Below are 19,353 nucleotides of genomic sequence, written 5' to 3' on the forward strand. Positions count from 1 at the left end.
AAGGAATCCCTCTTTCGCTTCCCTATTAATAGGAGGAGAAAGAAGAGAAGCCAGAGGAGGAGGAGGAGAAGAAGAAAAGAAGTGATGAAAAGAAGTGACAAAACGAAGAAAAGAAGTGATGAAAAGAAGAAGAAAAAGATGATTAAAAAGAAAAAAGAGGAAGAAGAAGAAGAAGAAGAAAAGGAAGAAGAAGAAGGAGAAAAGGAAGAAGAAGAAAAGGAAGAAGAAGAAAAGGAAGAAGAAGAAGAAAAAGAAGAAGAAGAAAAAGAAGAAGAAGAAAAGAAAGAAGAAGAAGAAAGAAGAAGAAGAAGAAAAGGAAGAAGAAGGAGGAGGAGGAGGAGAAGAAAGAGAAGAAGAAATAATAATTTTGTAATATAACCTACCAAAAGTAAAACTAAAAGGGCTGATAGCCAAAAATAACATGGAAAACTAAATAATGTTATAGGGGGATAATGGCCTTCTTATTAAATAAATGACTTTTCAGTTGAGAAAACCAACCCTAGATAGAGTCTTTGAAATAAAAGTAAGCCCTTGAGATAAGAGAAACTTAGAAAAGTAACTAAATTTGAAGAATTTGAAAGGACTCAATGATGATTAAGTGCTTATATCCTAATAGAAGATATTATTATCTCATCAAAATTTTACTGCTTTCAAGAGTCAAAGGGGAATAGAGGAAGACACTCAGGATATAAGTGAGATTTTGTGCTATTTTATTTGATGATTAGAATAAAGAAAAAGGGGACGGAAAGAAATACATCAAGGAAAATTTGCAGAAGAAAAGAGAGAAACAAGTTTCTCATAACTAGTTTCTCAGAAAAGACATGGAGAAAGACCTTAGGGGGAAAGATAGCTTCTCATGAATCTTGAACTGGGAGCATGAAAATTGAACATGTACACATGAGGACTTTTGGTTACAAATATATGAAAATAACAGGGAAATAGGTTGTAACAGAAACAGAAGTATTTAATAAAGAGGGTAGAATTGGAGAGGGAAGAGTCATAAGCAAACCAAACTTCAAGTATTATAAATGAAGGATTAAAAGGAGAGATAGAAAGGGTAAGACCAAAAAATTTAGGTCTGATTGAATATAAAGAAGAAAGGTAAAAGTGTAGGCTCTCAGTCCCCTCTAATTATAGATAATTTATATTGTTCTAACTCCCTTTATTTAGCAGTCTTATTTTTCTTTATAAAATGAATTTGGGGGCAAAGGACAAAGAAGTGGAAGATTATAATAGGATACAATAGAGGAAGAAGTACAACTAATAGACATGACTATAAATATGAATGGGATGGATAAACAGAGATAGACAAAATAGAGAAGGGTAGTAGAATGGATTAGAAAGCAGAATCCAATAGTATGTTGTTTACAAGAAACACATTTGAAGCATAAAGATTCACATGCAGTTAAGATGAGGGACTTAAGTAGAATTTGATGTATATAAAGGGAAACATAAAAAGTAAAGTTAGAAGTTATGATCTTATATAAGACAAGAGTAAAAAGCAGGTAGAGTTAAGAGATAAGTAAGAAAACTACATTATTTTAAAATATATCATAAAAATTAAACAATACCAATACTATATATATATATATATGCATTAAATAGCAAAAATAAATAAATTTCTAAAGGAAAAGCTAATTGAAATACAGAGAGAAATAGATCACAAAATGATAATTGCTGAAGACTTTAACATTATTCCTATCAAACTTAGACAAATTTAAACAAGAAAGACAAATAGGAAAGAAATTAAAGATCTGTATAGAATACTATAAAACAGACATACAGTGACTACTTAATGGAAAATGTGAAGATCATATACATATGCATACATAAATACATACATACATATATGTATGCATATATATATATGAAACTGTGTCCCAGCTTTTCATGGAATCTTTATAAAAATTTATCAAAAATCTTAAACCAATGAGGGAAAAAAGGAGATAGTAAATATTCTTGACTTATCTTAACATAATAAAAAAATCATAAATAACAAAAAAAACCCCAAAAAACCCAAAATAATAAAAATTTGAGAAAAGGACTCAGATTTAAATAGAAGTCTTTAAATAGAAGTTTAATTCTATTACTTTGCTACATAATTCTAAATTATGTGGGTCAACAAAACAAATAATAGAAACAATAATTTTACCAAAGAAAAAACAAAAATGAAACAACATAAAACTTATAGTATATAGCCAAAGCAATCTTCAGTGGAAAATTTATATTTCTAAACACATTCATCATCAAAAAGATAAAAACAAGAGATCATTGAATTATAATAACTAAAAAGAAACTAGAAAATCAACTAAAAATCCTAATATATGTATATGAAAATAGAAATCTACTGAATTGAAAACAAAAATTGAATAAATAAATATTAGATATTTTTAAAAAATAAATAAATAACTCATTAACTAATTTTATTTTTTAAAAAGAGAGATAAGGCCAAATTACTAATTGTTAAGGACTATGCCTAAGTGTGAAAGGGCCACTCAGTTCTCCAGAAAGCCCTCACAGCTGTGAATCATAACATATTTGAAGGAATTGCAAATCAGCCTTTACTGATAGAGATGTTGCTTGTGAATTGGGAATGAAAATACATCAGAGGCAAGAGGGAAGAGGAGAGAGGTCAGAGAATGCAACTGCCTCTCAGTCTCCTTGTATTTTTATCATCTTCTTACATGAAAGGATCTATTCTGCTGGTCTGAATTAGATCCCCAGCAGCCACTAGTAGATGACTCCCATAACAACTAATACCTAAAATGAAAAAAGGAGAAATCACAAGACAGGAAAATGAAATAATAGAAGGAAGAGTGGAAGACTAAAGTTCAGTGTTTGTTTTTCTTTTTTCCCATGGATTATCATAGCCAAAGAATTCATCCTTTCAACCTATGATGATGAAATTTTCCCATATTTGGCTAGATTAGTCCTCAGACAGCAGATAGCCTTTCACCAGCTTAAAAGTCTTTAATAGATTAAAAGAAACTGATTGGGTTTATAGTCTTCTACCGATATAACCTTTGACATCTCAGAGTAATTTTCATGACACAATAAGGCATCATAGTAAGATTTTTGTATAGGTATAATAGGGATAGGAACTAAACCTATGAGTTTATTGGTATAGGAATCTTCCAAGGATGGAAACTAATTCTAGGCAGCCTCTTCTTTGTTATAGTTAGTCATAGAGAGTTGCCTAGAGCTAGATAGCTGGGCCAAAGCACTGGACTTGGAGTCAGAAAATCATTAATTTGAATCCAGTCTTAGAGGCTTATTGGCTGTGAATGACCTTGGGCAAAGTATTTGATCACTCATCCTCAATCTGCAAAATGGGGATAATAATAGCACCTGCTTCACAAGGTTGTTATGAGCATCAAATGAGGTAATATATACAATGCTTAAAGAACCACGAAAATGCTAGATATTAGGGCACAGACATTTTAAATGACTTTCTCAGGGTCACATAACCAACAAATCCAATTTGTTGAATTGAACTGAACTCAGGCCTTATGTGTTTTTGAGGCCAGGTCTCTGCCTCATTGCCTCTCAGAGATAAAATAGCCATAAATGTGTACTGAGTTAAATTTAATTGAATCTTAACCATTCTGAGTTCCCTAGAAGCCCACATAAAGGGCATGTTAGAAATCAATTTATTCACCTCCCTTACTCTCTCTATCCTTTCTCAAAGGAAAATGTTTTACTTCCCTTATTCCCCCTTTTCCTTTTTCTTCCACTACATTCTTCTCAGTGGAAGAGGCCAGGTAACTTGCAGGCTGTATTTAAACACAGGTGGTCAATGAAGAGTTCTGATATGGTTGGGGTGCCAGATGAACTGAGGCCAAGAGAATGGCTAAGCATTATGGCAAGAAGTCAGCTGTTTATTGAACCTCTGGTATTAGAACCACTGTTTTGGTTAATTAATAGATTTCATGGTTCCAGCATTAGAATTTCTCTTCCTAGAAGCCTTAACCTTATTGGGGAAGCAAAGATTAGAGCTTCTTCTACTGTTCCCGCTGCTTGATATGGTCATTTCCAGGACAATCAACACAGGACAATTGTATTGTCTCCCTAAATAAAGGGGAGAAGGAAATCCAGTTCTATTCGCAGTCAGAGAAAGAGGAATCCAGTTGATGACAAGAAGAAATTCACTTACAATGCATAATGGGAATTATGATTAGACAGAGGGACAAGGGTGGATTTCCTGACTTGGAGGGTAATTTGATCTTCAAGCCCCTGGCTAAGGGCACTGACAATGTCATTTTCATCCATTCATTTAACAAACATTTATTAAGAGCCAACTGTATGTAGGAACTCTGAGGGAAATCCAAAAAAATTTAAGACTTGTTCCTTGCCCTTAAGGTGTTTAACATTCTAGCTAGGAAGACAAGTCACATATGTGAAAATACAGGAAATGTCCCAAGGCAGTATATTATGAGGTGCCAAATGAAAAGTATCAGCAATAAGCATTCTGAGATTTTTTAGTACAGATTTTTATGCATAGGATAGTTATCCAGGCCTGCCTGGGGACAAGGAACCTCACAGAGTTCTTTCCAACCTTCCCTCTCTCCCCCCCCACCCCTTTCCCCCCACTTCCAAGTGGGGCCCAAGGAAAACCATCTGTTGAAACTAATAACAATAGTGCCTTGTCTCAAAAGATTCAGGTAAAGTATAGCTATTCTTTCCATTCAAAAATAGCTCTTCCTATCAAAAGATCTAGAAACCACGGGATGGGCCCAAGGCATAAACCTTTAGTGACAGGCCTAAAATATTAGAAACCTGGGTAGGGAAAACTTCTTTCTCAAAAATGTTTTTTAATGGAATACAATTTTCAGTTATGCAGGAGACAATCATTGGGCTTCTCTACCTACGACTCCCCCACTTGTCAGGTATAGAATAAAATCGAAGGAAATCCTCCAAGTCAGATCCTAATGTCTCATCCAGCATTAAGACACATCAGTTCAACAATTATTAGGTACCTGCCTACATAAAGACAAGAACGAAAATGGTATCTGGCTGAAAGAAGCTTACATTCTACTGGGGGAGGGGTAAGAAGGAAAGGAGAGGGAGGAAGTGGAAACAATTACATAGATAAGTAAATACAAAATATATGCCAAGTAGACACAAAGTAATTTCTGGCTGGGGATGAGGAGAGGGGGACAGAAATCTCAAGAAAGCTTCTGAGGAGTAAAGAATTGTGTCTTGAATGGAGTTACAGATTCCAAAAGACAGAGGAAAGGAAGTACAATTAGTAGCTGAAAACTTCCCCTCACTCCCACCAAAAAAAAATTCTCAAAATCCAGAAAACCTTTGGTCTCATATGAAAGGGAATAAACATTTATTAAGCACCTTCTATGGGCTAGTGTCAGTTAAGTGGCTTAGTGCCTCTCTGAGTCAGGAGGACCTCAGTTCAAATGCAACCTTAAACATTTATTTAACTGTATGACCCTTGCCAAGTCACTTACCTCTACTTCAGTTTCTTCATCTGTAAAATGAAGAGGAGAGAGGTCAGAGAATGCAACTGCCTCTCAGTCTCCTTGTATTTTTATCATCTTCTTACATGAAGAAACAACCAACCATTCTAGTATCTTTGCTAAGAAAATCCTATGGACACTAAGATCCATGGAGTCATAAAGAGTTGGACATGATTGAATGAATTAAAAAAAAAGGAAAAAAAGTTCTACTAGATGAACAGTAACCTTTCCATAGGATTTGCACACTGTCCAATGAGCTTACAGTAATGGATATTGGTGTTGTTTGTAGAAAGATACAAATCTTTTGTTTTCCTAAGTCGCATTGAATTGTTTTTCAGTTGGATCCTATTCTTCAGGAACCCATTTAGGGTTCTCTTGGCAAAGATACTGGAGTGGTTTGCCATTTCCTCCCCTATCTCATTTTACAAATGAGGAAATTGAGGCAAGATGGACTAAGTGACTGGCCCATGCTCAGATAGCCAGATCAAAGATGAGTCTCCCTGACTTCAGACCCAGATCTCTCTAAAATATCCTACCTACCTGTTTCCTTAAGTCATGGGATCCTTTTATTATTCTGCCAGTCATAGGAACCACATGGATGAGGCTCTTCTTTCTCTAAGAAGTAATGCTACTCAGAAACCTCTCCTTATAATCCCTTTCTCTAGATGGTCTGATACCTATACTCCCCACTTGGTTTATTTTGGACTTGAGATACACCTTAAATAGTTTATTGTCTCCCTTCTTTGACCAGAAAAGTAGATTCTCAAATTATACTTCTTCTGATAGTAAAATAGCATCATGTCCCCCGTCCGTCTTCCTCTATGTAAAAGGTTATGGTTTGAGAACCCTTGTCTGTGTAGTCTTACCCAGTGGTCATGCCTCAGTATATATAATTGTTATATATAACTCTTGCCTCAGGAGCTGCCATCTCTTGAACTAAGAACTCATGCCTCTTCTCTCAGGCTGCAGAAGACAAGTCCATGAAATTCCCAAGATTCTACCCAAAGTTAACCATTACCAACGTCTAGAGGAAGAGAATTCCTTTGTATCCCTTTTCATTGGCCACTCTGCTGTGTGTGCATTGCCTTATTCTTGTTGTTGTTGTTTGTCCTTTGTTCTTGAAGAAAACCATGACATCGGGAAGGTTATGCTATGACATGCAAATGAAATGGATTTAAGTGAGTCAGACGAGGGCAAAGCCACCAGCTTCACTCTCTCCTTTGGAATCATCTGAATCTGGGTCCAGTGGTAAGATACAGATCAGGACAATAGACAAAGATCTATTTTGATGTGCCCTGGTCATATTTTGAACAGGGAAAAGGCAAAAGAGCCAAGCATGGTTAAACAATCATTTTCTTTTGTAAGATGGCATAGGGTATAGGTGACTTCTTGAACAAGAGTCCATGTACCAGGCAACCAATCACTTTAGGGTCAATCTGAGGCAGTGGAAACCAATCAAGTCTTGTCAACTGTCCTTCTTAACAAAAAAGGATGTGACCATACCACACAGGAAGATCTTTGAAGTTCATATTGAATGGGGAAGCCCCTGATTAACACTTACTTTCACAGTATGGAGACTATGATTCTGTCTCTTCCCTCTGCTATCAAATATGACATAATAACATTTGTGCTACTTACTTAACATAATTTTTGTTATAAAGAAAAGCTTCTTAAAATACAATAGAAATCAGAGTTATCTTCATTATTATTTCTTCTTTCATCTAGCCCATATTGAGATATGGTGGGTAATTTCTGATAGAATTCAGTGGCTAGCAATGTGTCTTTATGGTTCTATAGCTTAAAGGAATGGATGTATAGATTGAATCCAGGCAGTCACTGACATAAAGGATCCATGAGCTATGCCTGAGGTCAAAATTGTTCTGGTTAGTGATCAGGAGATTTGAATTCTAGTTTGAGCTCAATCACTAGCTATAAGATCTTAGACAAATAGTTTCTCCTTTCTGGAACTCTTATCTGAAAAATGAGAAGGTCACCATTGATAAATGGTCAAAGAATATAAATAGGTGGGGGGAAAGAAGGAGAAAAGAAATCCAAATTATAGTCAGCCATATGTAAAAATGCTGCAAGTCATGATAATTAGAGAAATGCAAATTAAAGTAACTCTGGGTCCCATCTCACACTAATTGGTTTGGAAAAGATGTCCAAAAAAGGAAAATTATCCAATGTAAGCAGGAAAACAGAAACACAATGCATAATTGGTAAAGCTGAGAATTGGCCTAACTCTTAGAGCTGTATCCCAAAAAATCACTAAATTGCTCTTACCCTTTTGATCCAGACATGTACTTCTAAGATATAAAAGAAAGAGAGGAAAAAAAAAAACCCTCACATGTACTGAAATATTTATAGTAGTTCTTTTTGTAGTAGCAAAGAATTGGAAACTCAGAGGGTGTTCGTCAATTGAGGAATGACCAAATAAATTCTGGTATGCAAATGCAATGGGATGTTGGGCAGCAAGAAATAATGAAAGACATGGCACTGGGGAAGGCTTATATGAACTAATGAAGTGGTTTGAGCAGAATCAAGAGAACAGTTAATACAATAACAACATGATAAAGACAAACAGCTTTGAAAGATTCAAGCGATCTGATAAACGCAGTGTCCAAACATAATTTCAGAACATATGGATGAGAAACCATGCTTCCCACCTCATGACAGAGAGGTAATAGACTTAAGATTCAGAATGAGACAGATATTTTTGGATATGGCCAATGCAGGAATTTTTCTTCCTGCCTGACTGAATATCTGATATAAAGATTTTGTTTTGTTTCCCTCTCCTCAACCTTTGTAAAGGAGAAAATTATGTATGTTTATTAATTGAAAAAGTTAAATTCTAGAAATAAAAGTAAGATATCAGATTATATAAACTTTAAGGTAACTTCTATTTCAAAAGCTGTGAATTATTCAAACTCTGTCTTCACCATCTCTTCATTTTCTCTTTCTTCTTCTGGCTTCTTTTCCTTCTCCCTTCCAGAGCCCACTTCCCCATCTTAAAAGAACACTCAGGACCATAACTGTTCAAATAAAATCAGGATGTCTTTTTTAGGAAGGCTCTCAAACTGACAACTTAATGCTCTTGAAAAGAGAAAATTATTTGACTTCCTTCTTCCCAGGCCTTCACATGCCCTAACCTGGCCATACTTACATAGATTTCTTTAATATGCCTCTCTCTCCCATATAGGTGCACACCATGTATATGTGTGCACAAAACAAACCTACAAGAGACAATCAGGTCACACTCTGTGCAAAAGACAAACAGGAATATTCCGGGCAAGTCTGTGAGTCAGGTAGAGATAAGGTTGTTCTCCGGGTAAAATTTTCAGAAGCAAAATGCTGATTGTCTATAAGACCATTCAAGAAATATTTACCTGGCCCAGAGAATCTGAGAGACATACTAGCAAATATGGAATCTCTCCAAGATAAAGTGGGAGGGGCCATTAAAAAATCAGGCAAAATGTACCCAAGGCCAAAGGAATATAGCACTGAGAGCTAGAAGGGAACTAAGAATATAATATTCTAAATTCATAGATGAGAAAATGGAAACTCACAGGGTCATGTGATCTAATCCTTTTCACTGAATTTCTTACTGTTCTTGGGCTCCAACACTTGTGATAAGGTTCTTTGATATATTTAAGTTGTAGTTCTCCCTACCCAGAGATGCTCAAGGGAACAGGAAGGGCTCAGAAAGCTGGGTCAAGGATGCAGCTGTCATTGAGTGTTTCAAAAGATACAATGATATCAATACATTGGGATTTAACATTTTTTAATATGCAAGGCACTAAACTAGGTACTGGGGATGCAAAGCCCTTAAAGAGCTTATAATTTACTAAAAGAAAGATAGTGTTGAGTAAAGATGAATAAATATCAAGTAATTTAAGGAAGAATTTTACTGACTAATAATGGAAAGCATTGTTGTTGTTCCTCATTCATTCTTTTTTTAATGTATTTTTTTTTTCTTGGCAAGGCAAGGCAAGGCAGGTAAGTGACTTGCCCAGAATCATGCAGTTAGTAAATGTTAAGTGTCTGAAGCCAGATTTGAACCCAGTCCTACTGACTTCAGGGACAGTGCTCTATCCATTGCATCATCTAGCTGCCCCTTCTCCTTCATTCTTAAAGAGGACCAATGACATCACAAGGGTGATGTTTTGTCTTTCGCATCTACTGAATTTAAATGAATCAGAACTGTACAATTAAGTTAACCTCACTTAGAGAGGGCTTAATGGGGAGGTGGCATCTGAGCATGTTAGGTCTCTTCCACTTCTGTTATTTTATTTTCTGGTTTTAAGGTCATCTTTAATTCTTACATTCTGTGTTCTATATTCTACTGCCCTTGGCCTCTGTTGGAACATGCCCTACATTTCCATTTCATAGAAGAGCTCAGGTTGGCCAGATTTCATTCCCCATTAGGCTCTGCTCCAGTATTTTAAGACTTTAAAATCATATCTTAGCTGCTGTTTTATCTTAGAACTTCCCACAATACCTGAGATTTCCTTACCCTAGAACATCCAACTATCTCTCTGCTAGACTGGCCTCTTTCTTCCATTAGTGAATTCCTTCTGGGGCTTCCATTTTGTAGAAACAATCAGGTCAACTAGCTTTCATTCTCCTGGTTCTGCTCTAGACTTTTTGAACTTTCCTATCATGATCTTATACTGAGCACCCTCCTTCTTCTCCTAAACTTCCCTTCCTTTTCAGTTCCCTTTTGTATGTTGGTTTCTTCCATCTTTGCTTTTATTTTTATCTCCATGGCTTAGCACAGTGTATGACACAAAGAAAGTACTGAATAAATGCTTATTTTCTTCCTCTCCCTCCCTCCCTTCCTTTCTCCCTCCCTCCCTTCTTACCTCCCTCCTTTCCTCCCTCCCTCCCTCCCTCCCTCCCTCCATTCCTTCCTTCCTTCCTTCCTTCCTTCCTTCCTTCCTTCCTTCCTTCCTTCCTTCCTTCCTTCCTTCCTTCCTCCCTTCCAACAAAGATTATAAGAGATGAAGATGAGAAGGAAGTACATATTAGGCCACAGGCAACAGACTATATGGAAACTAGAAAGTTCAGTTTAGGACACTCAGTACTTGTGTGGTTTGGACATAAAATCTATGAAGGAAAGAAATATGAAATAATACTGAAAATATGAGTAGTAGTTCATATTTTATCGTAGAGGGACACTGACAGAACTTGAGCAGGAAAGTGATGTGGTCAGGCTTTATGTTGTTTTGGCAAATTATGAAGGAGAGATTGGAGAGGGAAAAGACCAATTAAGAGATTATTGCAACGATCTAGGTGACAGTGATTGGGATCTAAATTAAGGTCTTCAGAATGGAGAAAAAGGGTCATCCGATCATAGAGTTTTCCATGTCTAAGACTACTCACTAAGATATCTCACATTCTAATCAAGCCAAATTTGCAGAACTTACTCAAGAACACAAACAACAAAAGGGACCCCAGATACAGACATCATAAAGGAAAGCTGCCATGGTAATCAATCAATCTACAGGTACACACTTCGTTCTGATACTCTCCTCCTAGGAACAGAATCAGCCTAATGTAGTCACAGTTTAAGGGCCAGTTTAAGGATGGCTATGCAAGTGCTTAGACTCCCTTTGCTTTTTATCTATTGTTTGCAAACAGCCTCTGAGTGTAGACAAGGATAACTCTCTTGCTAAGGTTATTGGCACTATTCTGCTATCATCACTCAACTTAACTATCTTCCTGATTGTGGAAACATGGCCATCCCATGACCCTTGAATTGAAGAAAATATCCAGAGGCCTTGCATCACCTGTTCAATTACAGAGGATGAATTTGTGGTCACCACCCAAAGTGAATCAGTTCAAAGGCAGACAACAATAACTTTGTATGCTTAGTATAGTGAATGGCACAGGAGTGTTTACTCCCTTCCCTTCTTTATCCCCAGACATTTTAAATTATCTACTCATATGTGCAGCACCGTCTTAGGTTCAATTCAATTAAATAAACATTTGTTAAGTGACTGCTATGTACTAAGCATTGTGCTGAGTGCTGGGGATAAAAAGGAGGCAAAAGATAGTCCCTGTCCTCAAGGATAATCAAACATGGAAGTGACAATATGCAAACAAATATATACAAAGCAGACTATATATAGGATAAATAGGAAATAATTAACAGAGGACAGGTATTGGAATTAAGAAGGGTTGGAGAAAGCTTTCTATAGGAAGTAGGATTTTTGTTGGGACTTAAAGGAAATCAGAAGCCAATAGAGTAGAGGAAAGAGATCATTCCAGTCATGGGGGAAAGCCAGAGAAAATGTCTGGAGGCAAGAGATGGAATGTCTTGGTTTTTATTATTATTATTATTATTATTTTTTATTGACAGGATTATGCATGGGTAATTTTTCAACATTGACCCTTGCACCCACTTCTGTTCCAACTTTTCCCTTCCTTCCCTCCACCCCCTCCCTTAGATGGCAGGCATCATATTAAACGTGCTAAAGTATATTTTAAATACAATATATGTATACATATTTATAGAGTTCTCTTATTGCACAAGAAAAATCCAATTCAGAAGGTAAAAATAACCTGGGAAGAAAAAAAAATGCAAGCAGTCCACATACATCTCCCAGAGTTCTTTCACTGGGTGTAGCTGATCAATTGGAACTGATTTGGATCCTCTCATTGTTGAAGATATTCACTTCCATCAGAATTGATCATCATATAGTATTGTTGTTGAAGTATATAATGATCTCCTGGTTCTGCTCATTTCACTTAGCATCAGTTCATGTAAGTCTTTCCAAGCTTCTCTATATTCATCCTGCCGGTCATTTCTTACAGAACAATAATATTCCATAACATTCATATACCATAATTTACTCAGCCATTCTTCAATTGATGGGCATTCATGGAATGTCTTGTTTTGGAACAGCTGGAAAGCCAGTGTTGGGTGCTGAGGGAAATATAAAATTTAGAGAAGACAAGGTCCCTGTCCTATCAAGTTTCAACCTAGTCAATGGATAAAATATTTGAACATATAGTTGTAATAAGTCAGACTATAGAGCATAGAACTGGTTCTAGTTTTTTCTCTGAGAAAAAATAACTACCACAGATAGAGGTGAACCTCACTTTACACAGGTGCATAAGAGTCATAGATAAGAAACTTTGTTTTCACTGATTTACAGTCAGATATAATGAAATTTCCATTGGCTTCTTATACTTTACTTAGAAGAAGAGATAGGAATTGGGGAAAGGGCAAAGATATAGAAAGCTTTTGGGGGTGGGAGAAGTAGAGAAAGTCAAAACGTATGTTTGTAAGTAAATTAAGAAAGGATCATTGGATTGTTACAGTTGGAAGAGATCTTAGAATATAGGACAACTGAAATTGTAAAGTCCGAATAGCTCCCTGGAGGCCTCAGGGTCAGCCAGAATCAGGATAAGCAAAAGTCTTTGAGGGAGAAGTAAAGGAGATGGAGAAAACTGCCACAAGCTCTCCACCAACCTCCCTTCTCTTGGTCCTGCTGCAAAGTGAGTCTGGCTTGTCTCACTCCACCCTCTAATCCCTCCTACAATTATCTATTTACACTAAAAGATCAAGCACAGAATAGTGAGAAGGGCCATTTTTCTAAACATATACTAATAGAGTTATTGTCCAATAGGTAATTAGCCTTAAGTGCACGTTGTCTGATTCCAGTACACCTATTCAGAGTTTCAGCCCTTTACATGAAATAATTTGTTCAAGGTTATGCAGGTAATAAGGAAGTGGCAGAATCAGGGCTGTATATAGATCCTCTGACTCCAAATCCTATGTTCTTCCTATTAAACCATGTTGCCTGAGATCTTAGATAGTTTACTTTTTCTCCCTGGATTTGAACTACTTTGAATTATCCCAGTAGTTCTCAATATCTTTAATTCTATGAACTGCTTTCAAAAAAGAAAAATAGTGTCCTGAATTCCCAGGAAAATTTAATATACTACTCATAATATTCTTTTAGATTAATTTGTTAAATATAATAACTAGAATTTTACTTAAGAAATCTATACATTAAAATTTACATTATATAATTATAAAAATTTCTATTTTATTCATAATTATGAAAACTCTCAGCAGGAGAACTTGTAAAATTCTCATATCATTTATCATTGCATATTTGTGTGAGCAAGCATGTTATTGTTTTAAGTGAATATACAGGAAGCTTCAAAAATGCACATACTTGTCACAGAGGGAAAATAATTACACTATATTTGGGCAATGATTTACTGCTTAAGATTCTATTAAGGAATTTTTAAATAGCACTTTCCCCTCTCCCCATCCCCAGGGGATTCAAGAACATTTAAATGAGTAGCACTCAGCTAGATCAATCAACAGGATTTATTAAGCACCTGCTAGGTGCTAAGCACAGACTGGTACTCTGCTAGGTGTTGGAGATATAAAAACAAACTCGAAGTCTGTCCTCAAAGAACTTACATTCTAATGACCAGCAGGATGAATACAGAGAGGCCTGGAGAGACTTACATGAACCGAAGCTAAGTGAAATGAGCAGAACCAGGAGATCATTATACACGGCAACAACAAGATAATAGCAGGGGTCCTTAAACTTTTTAAATAGGGGGCCAGTTCACTGTCCCTCAGACTGTTGGAGGGCCGGACTATAGTAAAAACAAAAACTTTGTTTTGTGGGCCTTTAAATAAAGAAACTTCATAGCCCTAGGTGAGGGGGATAAATGTCCTCAGCTGCTGCATCTGGCCCGCAGCCCCTGTATATAGACAATTAATTCTGATAGATGTGGCTCTCTTCAACATTGAGAGGATTCAAACCTGTTCCACTTGTGCAGTGATGAAGATAGCCATATACACTCAGAAAGAGAACCATGGGAACAGAGTGTGGAACACAACATAACATTCTCACTCTCTCTGTTGTTGTTTGCTTGTATTTTGTTTTCTTTCTCAGTTTTTTTTCTTCCTTCTTGACCTGATTTTTCATGTGCAGCAAGATAACTATATAAATATGTATACATATATTGGACCTACCATATATTTCAAAATATTTAACTGTATTGGACTACTTACCAGCTAGGGGAGAGGGTGCGGGGAAGGAGGGGAAAATTTGAAACAAAAGTTACCCAAGGGTCAATGTTAGAAAAATTACCCATACATATGCTTTGTAAATAAATTAATTTTAAGAAGAAAAAAAAGGACTTACATTCTAGATAATCCTCAAGATTCTTTTCAGCTCTGAAAGTCTATAAACATGATTCTAGGCTATTTAAAAGTCTTCTGAAACAAATCATTTGGTAAAAATGGAAAATCTTTGAAACAGGATACATATCAATTAATATTATGCTTTATAATCTTGATTTTTTTAAATATAGGGCTATATTACTAATTGTAAAAAAAAAAACTATTTTAAATGGGGTACATCACTGTCTGTAAAAACTGCTTCAACATTCCAACCCATTTGTCTGTATTTTAATAGATTGATCTCTATTATTCTATTATTTCTCTGCACATTTTTTTAAAATTGCAGGTTCCTTGATGCTGTCAGGATATACAAAGATTTTGTTCATCTTTGTGTATAGCTCTATGTATACTGTTCTGCACCATGTGTTTAATGAATGTTAGTAATTGTTCACATTTCTATAACATTTGATGTTTTACAAAGCACTTTCCTCAAAGCACAATAAGATAGAGAGTACAAAGTATGTAGGTGGGTGGGTAGGTGTGGGTGTGGGCACATGAGGGAGAAGGTATAGGGAGAAGCAGTTTGTGGAAATTGAGGATGAAGGGTAGAAATAATAATAACTGACATTTTATAGCATTTTAAGATTTGAAAGTTTTTTACATAGATGAATTAAGTTGACCCGCACAACAATCCTATAAGATAGGTAAGACAAGAATTATTATTATTGTTATTTTACATATGAGGAGATTGACAATCAAAAATGTTAAATGACTTGTCATATTATTAGTGCCAGAGGCAGGTTTTGGGCCTAGTATTTTTTGACTCCAAATCCAAATAGAGCTTTCTGTTCTATCTGCCAATAATTGGCACGTATGTTGTTTTTAGTTTAATCTTCAGAATAACCCTGGTCCAGTTTTTTTGGGGGTGGAGGTCACACAGTAAGCTAGTAGTTAAACTGGAGTGCAAATAGTGTATCCCAGAGGTTTCAAGTTGCCAACTATCTACTAAAGTGTGTTTTCTATGAGAATCCATAGTTGTGTCTCTGTATTTTAGAACTTTGCTGATACTTCTTGTCATGCAAATTTTTTCTTTTATAAATTTCTAAATAGCATTATATTTTTCCAATTACATGTAAAGGTAGTTTTAAACATTTATTTTTGTAAGATTTTGAGTTCCAAATTTTTTCTATTTCCTTTTATACATATATAATCATTCTACATGTTTCCATATTAGTCATATTGTAAAAGAAGAATCAGAACAAAAGGGGAGAAAGATGATAATCTTGACAAAAAGATGGACTTAAATTTTACAAAACAGAACAGCAAAGAAACTGGGCGAGAAAGCTTGAACACAGATCAGGGTACAGCAAGAAGCCATTTTCTGGAAATAGAAATCTAAATTATCTTCATTGACTTGTCATTAAATTACACACACACCCTTTTTGGCCCTCTACTGCAATGTCTGGGCTAGCTCTCTGGAGGATTTCGGGACCAGCCTTGGTCTTAGTGGACGAGTGGAATAGGCAGGAGGGCCACGTGGCTGGGCAAAGATGGAATGTCTCTATTTCCTGTCCTTTCAGCCCTTAAGTTGACCCTCACAATAATCCTGTGAGATTGGTAAGACAAGAATTATTATTATTGTTATTTTGTAATACCTCAGTATGATTACATCATTGTAATGTTCCACTAGCTTTCTGGAGGACCTTGGGATCAGCCCGAGTCTTTGGTCTTAGTGGAGAAGTGATGAAGGTAGGAGGGCCATGAGGCTGGGCAAAGATGGAATGTCTCATTTCCAGTCCTTCTCAGCCCTTATATACCTTAGTACAATTACATCATTACAGCATAATGAATATGTGTGAACTAGAGAACTATTACATCACCATACTAAGTACTAATTATATATGGGAACTAGATAATCATCATCTCATCAATTCCACTGAGTTAACACCTTGTTTCAAGTAGACTTCTCCAGAGTTCTGGCCCTCTATACTCTTCTTTACACACTCAGTAGTATATATTGTCCATTATGGTAGCATGGGATGGTGAAAACAGTACTGAATGGGGACCTAACTCTGAACTATTTGAACTAATTGTGTAAAACCCTACCTCTCTGAGCTTCTTTTCTCACCTATAAAAGAAAAGTCTGGATTAGTCACTAAATGGTCTCTGAATTTCCTTCCAGTTTCAAATGTGATGACTGGATCCCAATCAGACATGGCCAGAGATGGTGCCGGAGTCATGAAGCATTGTGTACCTGAGCAACAATTTTAGCCATTTATGCATACTCTGACTATGGATGGGGTATCCAAGGATAAGCAATAATCTCTGTAAAGGTCAATTCTCTGACCTTAACAGAAAGAGCAAAATGGAAAGAATGATCTGGAAAGCAACTGGACTGTCCATTCTCTGAATTCAAGAAGTTGTATCAGTTCTTTTCTGTATCTTTAATAATCAAATATTTTACCACTATGGGCAATTGGCTCTTAACCATGAGGCAATTTGATAGAACGGGTCAGGCACTGGATTTGAAGTCAAAGATCTTGGACTTGATTCTCTATTAGCATTTACTACCTGTTTGACCTTGAACAAGTTATTTGACCTTGAACTCGGTTCTTTTTTTCTTTCTGAAAACTGTTCTTCAGTGCATTCAGTTTGGATCAGGCCAAAATCTCTGCTGACTTAGCAGAGGGTATTCCAGCACTTGGCTTTATTTAGTTTAAGCATCCTGGCTTGTCTGAACATTGGAAGAAGAGAGACCAAAGAGCTACTAGATTCCTGCCCTTCCAGGTTGCTAATGGGGACAGTCCTCTAGCCAGAAGAGGGCACCTGAGCTATCCCAAAGCTGACAGTGCCAAACCCAGCCTTATTGGATGGTCTACAATTACCAAATTTATAAGAGAATTTAGGCTTACGGCATAATGCCATTTCATCATTTTTGCTCAGAAGTCATACTTTCCAGAATCACAGAATCATAAAATTTGTCATCCTCTAGTTTTAGGAGCAGGTAAATGATTTTATTAAAGTGTTGAACCTAGAGTCAGAAAGATGTTTATCAGATATATGACTGGGCAAGTCACTTAAACTGTCTACGTCAGTTTTCTCTTCTGTAAAAATGGAGGTAATAATTGCCTTATTCACCAAGGTTGTTGCGAGGAAAAGATGGAATAATTGTAAAGCACTTAGCAAACCTTAAAGCATTAGTTATTTTTATTTGTTCTTATTCAATACTTCCACTTATCAGAGGAAAAAATTGAGGCCAAGAGAGATGAGGTAACTAACTAGCCCAAGGTTCTAAAAATGATCAGTAGGAGATCCAAAATAGAACTAAAAGGACCCCAGAGAGCTTGACTAGTCTGCTTCTTCTATAAGCAGGAATACCTTCTACAGCAGGGGTATAAAACCTGTGACCAGCAGCCCCAAATCAGATTAAAATGGAATTAGGAAATGTTTAACAAAATAAATAAAAATACAGCATAGGACTGCTCATTCTCTTTTGGGACAGCTCCGATTGTTAGAAAACTGTATTTTTTCCCTCCAAAAAAGTCTTGACTGGATTTCCCATCCAAATAATCAGCAGCATGACAATCTCAACCAAATCCAACTCCACAAGCATTTACTGAGTACCTACTGTGGGCACTGCTGCCTTTTAGTCTGGTTTGTTGTAACCTCATTCTAAATGGTTTCCTGACTTCAGCCTTCCCAACTTCTACATAGTCTTGTGATTCAGCTGCACTGATCTTACTGCTCTTCCTTAGAGAGGACACTCCAGCTCCCAGTTCCTTTCTTCTTCAGTAGCTGTCTTCTATATTTAAAATGCGTTCTCTCCTCTCCTATGCAACCTAGCTTCCTAGAAGATTCAGGGACCCACTGCAGGGAACCTTTCCCATGCTTCTCCCCATCCCATCAGTGCCTTGCCTCTGAAATCACCTTTTATTTAAAATATTTTTATTTTATATGCATATATATGTATGCACACATAACATGTCTATATACGTATGTGTGCTCATGAGTATATGTGATGTACGTGTGTCATATATGTATATATCATGATTATGCTAATTCATTTTAATACTTAAAGATATGCAAAGGCTCACTCCTTCCCCAACATTATGGAGTGAGAATTACACACACTTTCTTTTTGCAGATGAGGTTCAGGGAATTTCCGTGACAAGAGTCTAAATAAGTCTGCTCTGTTGTTGCTTTGTTGTATGTATATAATATTTTATATCCACCTCTATACATATATATATATATATAATATCTAGAGATATATACAAACATATCTACTATATAGAGATACACACATATACGTACAAATACTCATACATCTACTATATACAGATATACACAGATACATATGCACACACATACAAGCATACCTATTATGTATATGGAAACACACATGTATGTATGTATACATGAACACTTATGTGCATATAAAATATACACATACACATATATACATATATCTGCTATAAACATAGACATACTTTCTAATAGATGCACATATGTACATGCACATCTATAATATATAGATACACATATACATATATGTGCACATGTATACATTTCTACTCTATATAGATATACATATGTGTACACACACATTTACTATATATATATATATATATACATGCATGCACATATATTTACTATATATAGGTATATGCACATATGTACACATATTCATTTATCTACTATATACATAGATATACACATATACAT

Source organism: Sarcophilus harrisii, chromosome 2 (assembly GCF_902635505.1).
Source record: "Sarcophilus harrisii chromosome 2, mSarHar1.11, whole genome shotgun sequence".
Taxonomy (NCBI): Eukaryota; Metazoa; Chordata; class Mammalia; order Dasyuromorphia; family Dasyuridae; genus Sarcophilus; species Sarcophilus harrisii.